The following is a 13915-nucleotide window of genomic DNA, read 5'->3' as shown; positions in this document are numbered from 1 at the left end:
ATATAATATATAATTATTTTCATGGTTGTCTTCTTGTGATTACTTAGGATAAGCATTACAATACATGTCCAAATGTCAAATAAGATATTTCTTGTTGCCTTTGTATGTATGATGAAACCAGCTCTACTAACTTCTTTATTTGCTTCTCTAAAGAAAACCAGTGAGTCATCTTTCCATTTATTTGCAACTCCCTTTTGGGTTTTTTATTTGTTTTTGTTTATAGGGAGAATGCCAAGAATGATATGTACATAGTTCCTCTAAGAATCTTACATTTAAAGTAACAACAATGAAGTTAATAATTATAATCTGAAAACTATGATTCTATCTTTTTATCACTGCTACCATTACACAGAAAGGGAAGGAAGGCACATAGGGTTGGGGGCAATATTTTACTTCCCCCTCCCCCTAGATTGCCAAGAATTCATCACCAACTAGATATCTAAGTGTTGATGAATGTCTTCATTCCTATCAAGACTATTTCTTGGAAAGAAGACATAGTTTGTTGCTCCATTATTCCTAGTTTTTCGAGCATAGAAGAATCTGTCAATATCTTCATTTCACTATTATAGCCTTTTAAAACTTCCACCTCAAGGTTTTAAACTATAGTAGTTAACTTGTGCTTGTTACTAATCAGTCTTTCTTAAAAGGTTTTAAACTATAGTAATAAATTTGTGCTTGTCGCTAATCAGTCTTTCTTAAAAAAACGTTTTAACCTTAAGGATCATAGATAGGTTTTGGTGCTGGAAAGGACATTAGAAATTCCTGAGTACAATCCCAAGGTTCTCAAATGAAAAAAAATTGAATTGCTTAGATTTGTTTTCTAAAAAGCAGTTTTCCAGAGTTGTAATCATCAAAATAGTGTTTTGTTATGAACATAGATTACACCTTTAAATGAGATCTTATTGAAAGGAGGAAAAATAATATCCATATTGTCCTAATCCCATGAATTAATGTAAGATCTCCCTAATGCACAATCACAGAGAATTCAGATAACAGTGTACCTACTTGAAGAGTTCTAAAGTTTTTCCATTTCTTTCCCCACAAAATTGGGATATTGGAACCTGGGATTTCTCAAAAGTCCTAGATTCTAAAGCTGTCATCAGTTACTTTATTGAGTATAAACCTTTAAGACTTTAAAAATGTGAATAATTAGATTTTTAAAATTTTTAATAGTATTTTACTTTTCCAAATACATGCAAAGGTAGTTTTCAACATTCACTTTTGCAAAACCATGTGTTCCAAATTTTTCTTCTTCTCTTCTTCCTTCTCCTCTCCAAGACAACAAGCAATCCAATATAGGTTAAACATGTGCAATTCTTCTAAACGTATGTCCATATTTATCATGCTGCACAAGAAAAATCAGATCATAGGGAGGAAAATATTGAATTTAATTTTTATTGCATTGTGGTCTGAAAAGGAAGCATTTACTTTTTCTGCCTTTTTGCATTTGATTATGAGGTTTTTATGCCTAATACATGGTCAATTTTTGTTCAGGGACTATGCATTGCTGAAAAAAGGTGTATTCCTTTCTGTCCTTATTCAATTTTCTCCAAAAGTCTATTCTATCTAGATTTTCTAGGATACTATTAACCTCTCTAATTTCTTTCATGTTTACTTTGTGGTTAGATTTGTCTGGTTCTCAGAAGGGAAGGTTGAGATCACCTTCTAGAATACTTTTGCTGTCTATTTTTTCCTATAACTGGCTTAAAATCTTCTCTAAGGATTTGCCTGCTCTACCATTGAGTGCATACACATTTAGTATCATTACTAGCTCATTATTTACATTACCCTTTATAAAGATGTACTTTTCCCTCCTTATCTCTTTTAATAAGATCTATTTTTATTTTTGATTTATCTGAGATCAGAATTGCTAATCCTGCTTTTTTTTTTTTACTTCACCTGAAGCATAATAAATATTGTTCCAGCCTTTAATCTTTACTCTGTGTGTGTGTTTCTCTATGTCAAATGTGTTTCTTGTAAACAACATATTGTAGAATTTTATTTTTTACTCCACTCTGCATTTGTTTCCATTTTGTGGAATAGTTAACCCCATTCACATTAGCAGTTATGATTACCAGCTCTTTATTTCCCTCCATCCTGTTTTCTCTCCTATGTATATACTTTTATTCTCTCTTTCCACCCTGTCCTTAGTTGTATTTTTTTTTACCCACCCCACCAACTACTTCATCTCCTATCACTTCTCTCCCATTCTCTTACTAGTATTTTTTTTTACCCACTCCACCTTATCTTCTATTAACCTTCCTTCCTTCTTTTACCCTTTTCCTAGTATTTCTGCCCACCCTTTTATCCCATCTCTCTCTTTTCTTTTCCTTTTTCTCCTCCTACTTCTTTATAGGGTTAGATAAACTTCTAAACCCAACTTAATGATTAACAAATTTATTTTTTAAGGAGTTGTTTTCTTCAGTCAATTTCTGTGCTGTCTTTTCCAAACAGTTGGATGTCCCCTCTCAACTTTCATAATTTTCCTGCATAGCTTTCATTTATTTTCCTCATTTTTTCCTGTTTCTCTTTTATGATCCATTTTTAGACTCTCCCAAGACAATCTTTTGAACTGGAGACCAGTACATATCTCCCTTTGAGACTTCATCTGAAGGCATTTTGTCTTTGTCCTCTTCTGGGTTTATGTTCTGATCTTCCCTGTCTGCATAGTAGCTCTTTATGGTCAGAGCTCCTTTTGCTTTTTTCCTCATTTTTAAGGGTTGAGTTTTTTTCCTGTGGCACAGGAGAGATTGTCCCAAGCTTCTTTTGGAAGAAAATAGAGATTTCTTCATGAATGTGCTGGGATCAGTGGTGCTTTCCTACTGTGTTGTCTGGGCCTGTTGTATTGAGATTTGGGGGTTCACAATTTTCTTTCTGTAGTTGTGTTGGAGGTTTCACAGCTGGTCTGGTGATCTACTGGCTTTCTAAACCAGGACAGAGCAGCCAATGCTGACGTATTTTGGCAAAGAACCTCTAGAACAGTTAGATTACCCATGCCAGGCCTCCCTGACCATGCTTTCATTGGGCCATGTTCCCCTTGCCCATTTGAGACAAACCATCCTGAAGTCCTTCCAAAAGATATTAAACTGGAAAATTAGTATACCCTGGATTTTGTGGATTTTGTCACTCCAAAATCTGTCCATAGGCTTGTACTAGTGTTGATCTAGGGAAACAGGGGAGACCTCAGGCAATGTCCTGTCTGCTTTCCACCATCTTGGCTCCATGTCCTTCCCCTCTTCCCCCCACCCAGGATTTAGATTTTTTAAAACAATTAAAAAATAATGTGATGTAATATTGTAGTATTTTTATTCCCATTCTTTGTCTATTTTTAAAATCTGTACTCTCATATTTTCAAACCATTCTAACCTTTTTATAAATTCATTAATTGGGTATATATTATTATGACACATCTCTGAGGACAAGTTATATTATGAAGAAAACTGCAAACAATTGGGCAACAGTACACATTTCTGCAAACTCTGCTAATGTTCTAATTATGAATCATGTGTATTGTTCTTATTATGGGAAATGCACATTTGATTCAAAGCCATTGAATGGTGAAGCATTTTTACTTGCTTATTTTGTTAATGGAGACACACCTTCTCTATGGAACCACTCATCTAATTCCCTCCTACCCCCCCACAACAGAATGTAAAACCTAACCTTTCTCTGAAATGCCTCTATTCTTTTTCAAAACAAGCACTTATCCACTAACACAATATTGGATATTACAAGCTCAGTCTTGACTTCTTTCTTCAGGCAAGTTTTCAAAACTAGGAAATTGCCAGCATTCTTTTAAACTGATGTTAGTCCATTAACAAGGTAAAGGACATTTCAAGTTTTTTGGGTTTTTTTCAAAGTACTATTTTAGTTTATTAAACGATAAATTATTTGATACCTGGGAAAGGTATTGATTTGGCCTTTGACTGTCTTGCTGTGAAGTGGACATATTTATTCCCTGGTCTGTCCCTTTATACAACTTTATTGGTAGACACTTAAAGATGGCATGATGGGAAATTGCTGGTATCAGAGCCAAGAGAGGATTCCATTTCATTCCTTCTCCACCATTTATTAGCTGCATAATCATAGCAGGCTACTTAAATTCTGAGCCTCATTTTTCTTATCTATAAGAAAAGGGCACCAATATGTCATATTTTTCTTATAGGTACACTGTCAAAATCAGATTAGGTGGATTGTATGCCCATTGTTTAGCAAATCTTAAAAGCATTGTATAAATGCCAGTTAATATGACAACTACTTGGATGGATATATGGTGTCATTGGTCTGGGCACTCCCTCCTTAATAACACAGATTGCAACCAAAATGTTCAAGTCTTGCCACATTCTCCCAGTGCATTCTGTGCACTCAAGAAGGCCCATCTTTTGGATATCTTGTCATAGTATAGATAACAATGAGCCAAAAGATTGACTTTTGATTATGAATAAATGCTTGAACACTTATTAATTGCTTACTTTTTTCATGGCACTGTGGTAGGTACTAAGAATACAAAGACATTTTGTGTTATAAATTGTAAATCAATAAAAACAGTCCTTGCTTTCAAGGAATTTATAATCTATTAGGTGGATAAAACAGATATAAGGAGAATGACTAAGAAATGAAATTTTAACCTGGGCAGTGAAGGGATTATACATGGTAGCATAGCACAATATGTCATCTCATCCTTTTGAGTAATAACAGTAATGTTGAATTGATTATTATTTAGAAATTAGGAGGAATAGGTGGAAAGTATATCTGGGAAGGGAGTAGGTTGGTAACAAGATAGATGGCAAGATGTCTCCTTTGGGTTAGTTTTTGGTGTTCTGGGAGAGGATGGTATGGGATTTTATTCCTTGTTCTTTGTACCTGGACCATATTCTTTTCTGGTCATACATCATTTGGTTAAAATTATTTATACTGCTTCTCTTGCACAGCTCTTTGTTAGTAATGTGTTATAGCCTGATGATGATGATGATTATGATGATAGTTAGCATTTATATAGTTCTTACTATGTGCCTGTTTCTGTGCTTAATGCTGTTAAATTTAAAAAACAAAACAAAACCCTGTGACCTGTAAAAACAGAAGGAACTCTAGATCCCCAAAAGGGAATCTGGAATGAACCAGAGTCCCGTCATATTTTACAAAAATTATAAATGCATTTATTGCCTGAGAAGGAGCTTGCAAACTTGAACAGAGGCAAGATCCATGTCTGTTTGAAGGGGAGTTGGAAAGAGTCAGGTATTTGTACTTCTGAAGGAAAGGAAGGCAGGGAATTAGGAAGAAAAGCGGGAATTGGACAAGTCTTAGAAAGAAATGTGGCAAGAAGCCCTATTCCCAAGAAATGGAAGTGATCTAGGAATATTGTTATATTATTGCTAATTATTACTAAATCAATAAGGTTATAGAATAAGAAAATAAGTGTCTTTTTTCTTGAAGTATAGTTCTTCATACAATTATTGTATAATTCTTCTGTACAATTACTACTATAGTGGTACAGTATAATGAATCTTTGAATTTTGATTCAGAGATCTTAATCTGCTAATGATTTAGTCATTTCCATTAAGATTCTAGGATCTTTCCTTTTCATTATAAATATTTGTATTGCTTGAAGTTACTGTTACTCTGAGGAAAGAAATAGTATAGGTAACAATGCATAGTACACAAAAATTTCTTATTCTCATAACAAAACATGGATGAGTGTTTTGACAAATTGCTTAACAAAAATAGGAGTTAAAATTAAAAAAGACTTAGGATTTCAGAAATTAGCTTCCAGATGATTTTTAGATGTTCCTATAGTTCTCTTTCCAACTATGGAAGCACATTTACTTCATGAAGTTAGGTGGTTTTGATTGGTTGGTGGGGAGAAAAATTACTTTAACTTTGCCTTCCCACTAATAGCCTATGCCGTTTTCTTCCTTCTTTGAAGCCCTAATGTACTGAATCATTTTCTCGTTGTTTTATGCGTGTTTTATATTTCCCATTAGATTGTGATCTTTTAGAAACAATCAGGGCCCATTTCCATTTCTGGGCTTTCACACAAGTTTTCACCCCATCATGGGGTGGGATGCATTTTATCCTGATCTCTTTGCATTTTTATCTTCCTATGATATTCAGTTTAGTGTAACTTTCTCTAGGTACCTTCCATGATCCTCATTGGTAATGCTTTCTCCTTCCTTTGCTCACTTTTTATTTCCTTGGGTCTCCACTTCTACACCTTTTTTCTTTGTATCTACTGTGCCTCAAATAGCTCTTTGCCTGTAAATTGCATTTAATAAATGTTCAAGTAAAATGAATGGATAATTATTTTGTATGGTACATAGTGGATTGTGTAATACATATTCATTTGATCAAATGAGTTAATTGGATTCAAATGACTTTGAAAGTATACAGATATGAATTCAAAGTAAAATGACTAGTCATAAAATAAATAGGAAAAAACCCCTATCGAACAAGAAATAGCATCAGATGACTGCTAACACCTTTAAAATAGTCACCTAGGAAGTTAAAATTTATTCCAAAGGCACTGCTGTTTTCTCAAAGTATATTTTGGAACCTTTTCTTTTTTTGAAATTGTGTATGGTGTGTTGTATATAATTTCATCTGTTGTCAAAAGTCATATACAATCAGGTCTGGTAAAGTGGATGATCAAGCTTAGATATGCCATTTTTTTTTTTTTTGTGAAAGAGGAAGGGGGAGAGAGAGAGACAGAGAGAGAGAGACAGACAGACAGACAGAGAAAGAGAGAGAGAGACAGAAAGACACAGAGAGAGAAAGAGACAGAGAAACAAAGATAAAGAGACAAAGATAGAGACCGAGAGAGACAAAGAGAAATATAACTACAAATTTCTTTTTCTAATTTTTATTCTGAACTTAAACGCCAAATAAAATGTGTACTTACCTATGTAGCAGATCCAGAAAGGGAAATATACATGAAATATTCTCTGTTACATACAACTTGCTTTTCTTTTAAAATTTATAAATTCAAATATTATAAATTTAACATGTTACTTTCAAAGAACTGTTAATTAACTATTCTTTCTGGTTTTCCTTCTGTTCTCTGTCGGTTTTCATCTTTTATTTTGTTAATGTAATTATCAATTTATTTTTAACATTAATTTTTTTGAGTTCCTAATTCTGTCTTTTACTCTCTCTACCTCACCCATTGTGAAGTGAAGAAATATAATATCAATTATACATGTGAAATCATGTATAATATAGTTCTATATTAGTCATGTTGAAAAAGATTTAAAGGAAAATAATGGAAATAAAAATATATGCTTCAGTTTGCATTTAGACTGTAAATTCTTTCTCTGGAAGCAGATAGCATTTTTCATCATAAATCCTTTGGAATTATCTTTAATCATTGTATTACTCAGAATAGCTAAATCATTCAGTTGATCATCATACAATATCGATATAACTTTGGGAAATGTTTTCCTAATTCTGCTAATTTTACTTTTCATAACTTCATAGATATCTTCCCAGGTGTTTATGAAACCTTCCTCCTTGTCATTTCGTATAGTACAGCAGTATGCTATCACAACTATATACCACAACTTGTTTTGCATTCTCCAATTGAAGCACATCCTTTTGATTTTAATTCTTTCTCATCACACAAAGAACCGATATAAATATTTTTGTAAAAATACAACAAAACACCATTTTCCTTTTTTTCTTTAATATTTTTGGGATACAAGCTTAGTAATGGTATTACTAGGTCAGAGTTCTAATTTTACAATCCTTTGGGCATGGTTACAAATTGCCCTTCAGAAAGATTGACTCAGTTCACAACTCCACCAACAATATACCAATGTCCTACTTCCCTTCTAATTTTTGTCATTTTCCTTTTCTATCATGTTAGACAATCTGATAGGTGTGAGGTCAATAGTGATTTAGGCTATTTTTTTTCATGTGACAATAGATGGCTTTGATTTCTTTATCTGAAAACTGTTCATATCATTTGACCATTGTTGGCACATTTATCTTTTTCATTTTTGATACTGGTAATTAGGTGTTCTTTCTTTCATTAAAAAAAATCAAATTAACCAATAGCTTATGTTTTTGTTTTCTCATAAAAGCAGCTCTTCCTTTTATTAGTTTAATGATTTGCTTTCTTTCAGTTTTATTTTATTTTGCTAAGGCATTTTGGGTTGACTTGCCTAGGGTTGACTAGCTAGGAAGTGTTAAGTGTCTGAGTTCACATTTGAACTCAGATCCTCCTGACAACAGGGCTGGTGTTCTATCCACTGCACTCACCTAGCTGTCCTCTACTTTCACTTTTATTAATCTCTTTTGATTTCCAGGATTTTCCTCAAAAATCTGTTTTTTCTGCTAACTACTGTCTGTCTTAAACTTCTCCCCTTTCTACTAGCTCCTGCCTCCATTTCTTATCCCCCTTTCCCTCTTATTTCCCTAGTGAATAATACAGATTTCAATCCCCAGTTGAGTGTATGTTATTCCTTCTTTGAGTTAGTTCCAGTGAGAGGAAGTTTTAAACATTGCCTGCTACTTTTCCCATTTTTTCCTCTCTTGAAAAAGTTTTTTCTTGCATGCCTCTTTTATGTGAAGTTGTACTTAAGAGTTGTTTTAATTATCATTCTCTAAGCAATAGTAATTTAGACCATTTCCCCCACAGGATTATAGATAACTTGGACTTCATCTAAAAACTACTTGTTTGTATCATTTGACCATTTATCAAATTTGCTATAATGATTTTTTTTCTTGAGTCTTCTGCTTTTCTTTTAATCTTGGCATCATTAATTTGTTAGGGAGCATTACAGGATAAAATGGATACTTCTGATTATATTAAATTTAAAAGATTTTGCACAATCTCTTTTTTTGATTATAAATTTTTCCTTTATCCAAAGATCTGACAGGTGAATGTGTTGAGAATAAGCTAAATTATTTCCACTCCCTCTGTTTTTGTCTACTTGCATTTTTTATTCCTCTCAGGTTATTTTTACATTATTTCTAAGTCTGGTTTTTCTTGTACAGCAAAATAATTGTATGGTATGTATATATATATTGTATTTAACATATACTTTAACATATTTAACATGTATTAGTCTACCTGAAAAATAGGAGAGGGGGTGGGGGGAAAGAGGGAAAAAGTTGGAATAGAAAGTTTTGTAGTTGTCAATGCTGAAAAATTACCCATGGATATATATAATCTTGTAAATAAAAAGCTATGATAAAAAAAAGAGAATAAGTTAAATCTTTTTTCTAGTTTTCTTTTTTTAGTTCCATGGCCACTTTGTGTATATACACTTTCTCTCTTTTATTGATATATGTTTAAAGATATTAAATTTCCCTTAAGTATTACTTTGGCTGATCACATAGATACTGGTATGTTGTTGTCTCATTGTCATCATTCTCTTTAATGAAAGTGTTGTTTATTTCTGTGATTTCTTCTTTAATCTACTCATTCTTTAGGATTATATCATTTAGTTATCAATTATTTTAAAATTATATGCTTTAAAGCCCTTTATTGGACTTGATGGTTATGGAAGGGGTGAATTTAACGCTACTACTTTTCTGTATTGCTTTGTGAAGTTTTTATGCCCTAACTATATCATCAATTTTTGTGAAGATGTCATGTATAAGACAAAGTATATTCCTTTCCATTTATACTGAGCTTCCTCCAAAGTTCTATCATATCTAAGTTTTCTAAAATTCTATTCATTTCTATTTGACTTCTTATTCATTTTATGGTTTGATTTATCCAGTTCAGAGAGGGTAAATTTGAAATACGTTACTAGTACAGTTTTACTGTCTATTTCTTCCTGTAGTTCATTTAACTTTTCCTTTAAGAAATTGAAAAGTATGCCATTTGTTACATGCTTTGCTTAGTATGTGTTTAGTATTGATATTCCTTCATTATCTATTATGCCTATTAGCAAAATATAATTTCCCTATTTTTTAAATTTAAATCTGGTTTTTGCTTTTTTTGTCTGATTTCATAATTACTGTCCCTACCTTATTTACTTTAGTTATGGCATAATAGATTGTGCTATAGCCCTTGATTTTAATTTTATTTATGTCTTTCCATTTCAAGTGTGTTTCTTGTAAACAGTATATTGTTAGATTCTTGTTTCTATCATCCTGCCATATAGGAATGTGAACAGTTTAACTTTATTGAGTCTCTTATGATTACCCTTTTATATTTACATTTTACACTTCTCTTGAGTTTTGGGTTGAATGATACATTTTATATTGCCTTGGTCTTTTGATCAGGAATACTTGAAAATTCTGCATTTGTTAAATGGCTGTTTATTCCCCTGAAGAATTATACCAAGTTTAGGTTATTCTTGGTTTTAATCCTAGCTCCTTTGACTTCCAGAATATCATTTTTCAACCCTTTGCTCTTTTAAGGTGAAAACCACTAAATCTTATGTTATTCTGACTGTGACTCCATGATATTTGAATTGTTTCTCGTTCTTGTAGTATTTTTTCCCTGACCTGAGAGTGCTGAAATTTGGTTATAATATTCCTGGAAATTTATATTTTGGGAACTTTTTCAGAAAGCTATTAGTGGATTCTTTCAATTTCTATTTTACTTTTTGGTTCTAAGATATCAGGGCAGTTTTCCTCAATAATTTATTGAAATATGATGACCAGGCTTTTTTTTTTTTTTTTTGATCATGTCTTTCAAGTAATTCAATTATTCTTAAATTATCTCCTCCTGGATATATTCTCTAGGCCAGTTATTTTTCTGATGAGATGGTTCACATTTTCTTCTAATTTTTCATTCTCTAGACTTTTTAAAAATTATTTTTGAAGCTTCACAGAGTCATTAGCTTCCATTTGCCCAACCCAATTTTTAAAGAATTATTTTCTTTAGGAAGCTTTTGTACCTAGTTTTCCCTTTAGTCAATTCTGATTTTTAAGGATTGTTTTTCATTAATGGATTTTTGGGTCTCTTTTGCCATTTGAACAATTTTTTTTTACATTTTAAAAGAATTTTTGTGCCTTTTTTACCTTGACTCTTTTTTCTTAATTTTCTTGACATACTTTCATTTCTTTTCTCAACTTTTCTTCTATCTCTAATATTTAATTTAAAAAATCTTTTCAGAGCTCTTTCAGGAATTTTTGTTGGGCTTGCTCCCAGTACACATTTTTTTCTTTGAAGCTTTTTTTTTAAATAACTATTTTGATAACATTGTCTTCTCCTGAATTTATATCTTGTTCTTCTATTACTGTAATAGCTTTTTATGGTAAAGTTCTTTTTTGTTGTTGTTTGCTCATTTTCCAGCCTATTTTTTTAAAACTATGTTAAAGTTGGCTTCTGCTCCTAAATTATAGGGGGCACTGTTCCAGTTTCAGATTTTTTTGTACTGACTTTTTGAGAACTAGTTTTGGGGGTCTGTAAGTTTTCAATGCTTCTGTGATGGTAAGATCCAAGGAAAGGTGTGGTTACTGTTTGCTTGGCCTGTATTTTGGTCTTTACACAAGAAAGAACCTTGTTTCCCTACAGTCACTAATGTCAGTACTCCTCTTAGCCCTAGAATTGTAACCAGATCCCCTGCTCTCCTGTAACTACAAGTAGTAGTGTTTCTCTGCCCTAATTTGTGCAATTTAAAGAATTTTTGGACACAGTTCAAAATTATTCACCAGAGGTATTTCACAGCTCTATCAACTGTGCATTAATGTTCCTGTTTTCCTCTGATCTCCAATTTTCTATTTTTGGCATTCTCATCAATTTGATGAGTGTAAGTTAGGACATCAGTGTAATTTGCATTTCTCTAATTATTGATTTTGAAGCATTTTTATATGGTTATTGATAATTTGGATTTATTTCTTTGTGTTGCCCAAGATGCCCTTCATTTGTCCCTCTGATGCTTGTTGAAGCCAAAATGTGGTGTTCTCTTCTTTTGTATAATATGATCAGTTCTCTCTGGGAGCAGGTTTCTTGTGGAGGTTTTCTGGAGGCAGCCTTAGTTTCAGTTCCGATAAATAATCACCTCAAATACAGCCAGAAGTTAAAATCCAATCTTTTGTTGTCTCTTCCAAAATAGCCTGGTAAGCTTTCCTTGGTTCCGACAGCTCTTGTTGCTAGTCCTTTGCCTCTGCTAGCTTCTGCCTCTAGCTCAACTCCAACTCCTGGCTTCTCAATCCCCTCAACTGACTGACTTGTGGCTTTCAATCTCTTCAACTCTCTCTTCACTGACTTGTGGCTCTCTATCTTCAACTGACCCTTCAACAATCATTTTCATGATATCATCCTATTTCTCAGGTTTCTTCAGGCAGCAAGACATATCCAAAACAAATGCATTGGGAATAGGCACATGGAAAACCATTCCTGTGAGCTTCTCATTCAGTTCAAGGATGATTTTGTCTACATCCTTAGCAGCAGTAGTGGAAGCTGAGATAATGTTGTGGATAACACCATACCCGTCACACCACAACTTTCCAGAGGGATAATCTACTCTCTTCTGGGTAACAGTAATAATATAAACTGTGGTCACGAGTCCTTTCAAAATACCAAAGTTGCTAAGAAAGACCTTAGTCAGGAGGGCCAATCAATGGTAGTCCAGGAAGCATTACTAACTAATTCAAAAGGATTATCCTATTTCTCCTCGTCTTCTCTCATTACTAACATAGGTCTGTTCACAGAAGGGACAGAGATAATGATACCCTTAGTTTAGCTCTACCTTTCAAGTGAGCACTAACCTTTTCTATGGTGGTAAAGACACCATTGAAGTCTACTACATACTTGACTCTAGAATCTCCCAATTTAACGTTGGTGAGAAAATGCTCTTAGAGGAGAGTAATGGCTTTTTCATTGATCCAACTTTCCATTCTCATAAAAGACAGTGCCCTCAAATTTGCCATAGATGGGATCATATTGAAAAACATAAACCATGTAGTTTAGGTCAATGAGGGGATCATTTATGGCCTGAGATAAATGCAGTTCTGATCACCAGGCACAAATCTATTAATTGTGACCCTCATCATTTTGTCTCTGAGATATGACTGCAATGGCAGTGAACTTGAGAGAAAAGCTAAGTACCCAGCCCTTCCTTTCACCATGAAGAAGGGGTTTTTACCTTCCTTCCCATTACTACTAACTTTTGACCAACTGCCATTGATGGGAATAGAAACACTTTCCAAACAGACCTCTCGTCATGCTTCCAGTCTAGCCATCCTCCCAGAAAACAAGGCATGTAGAGATTAACCTGGCCAACAAATCCTTCTGTAAGCACTATTGCCAGAGTTATTGAAGATCCAGAAAAGTCCTGCTTCCAAAGTCTTTAACTCTGCCAAATAACTCAACATTAGAAACTGATATGATTTTATCAATGGGTATTTCATCAATATCATTAAAGATGCATTGCCATCTCCTTTGAGTTATACCATAAAGATCAGGGAACCTTTCCATCTGTTTTCAAGCTATACGGCTTTTTTCCTCCATTAGAATGTAAGCTTCTCAACAGTAGGGGTTGTCTTGACTTTTCTATTTTTGTTCCTAATGCTCAGCACAATGCTTGACACATGGTAAAAATTTAATTAAGTGTATTTTCATTCATTTCTTTATTGATCAACCTCTCTTGGATAATCTGATTTCTAGAATTTTAAACATTATTTTCTCTTGGTTCTCCTACAAGTTTGACTAATCTTTAGTTTCCTTTACTCGTACTACTACCTACCCCAACCTGCTTTGAGTGTACTCCAAAGCTTTTTCTATCTATCTCCTACCCTTGTCTTTCTTCTATGTTCAGCTATTACCCCATAAATTGCCTACTAAGCATTTCAAACTGGATGTACCATAGATATTTCAAACTCTATATGTTCATCCATATAATAAAAAAGCAAAAATTAAAAGTTAAATAAAATTAATCAGCAAATCAAAAAAGTCTGATGTTGTGTGCAGTGTTCCATAACCATTATTCCCCAACCTCTTCAAAGAAAGAGCAGTGCC

The 13915-nt window shown here is 33.3% G+C and overlaps 1 pseudogene; it reads right to left on the bottom strand.

Moving 5' to 3' along the window:
• Window positions 1-12113: 12113 nt before the first annotated feature.
• Window positions 12114-13123, bottom strand: LOC127546470 (glyceraldehyde-3-phosphate dehydrogenase-like; annotated as a pseudogene).
• Window positions 13124-13915: the final 792 nt, after the last annotated feature.

This window comes from Antechinus flavipes, chromosome 2 (assembly GCF_016432865.1).
Source record: "Antechinus flavipes isolate AdamAnt ecotype Samford, QLD, Australia chromosome 2, AdamAnt_v2, whole genome shotgun sequence".
NCBI classification, from domain to species: domain Eukaryota; kingdom Metazoa; phylum Chordata; class Mammalia; order Dasyuromorphia; family Dasyuridae; genus Antechinus; species Antechinus flavipes.
Note: the sequence above shows the minus strand (reverse complement) of the source record. Positions and strands in the feature narration are given on the sequence as shown.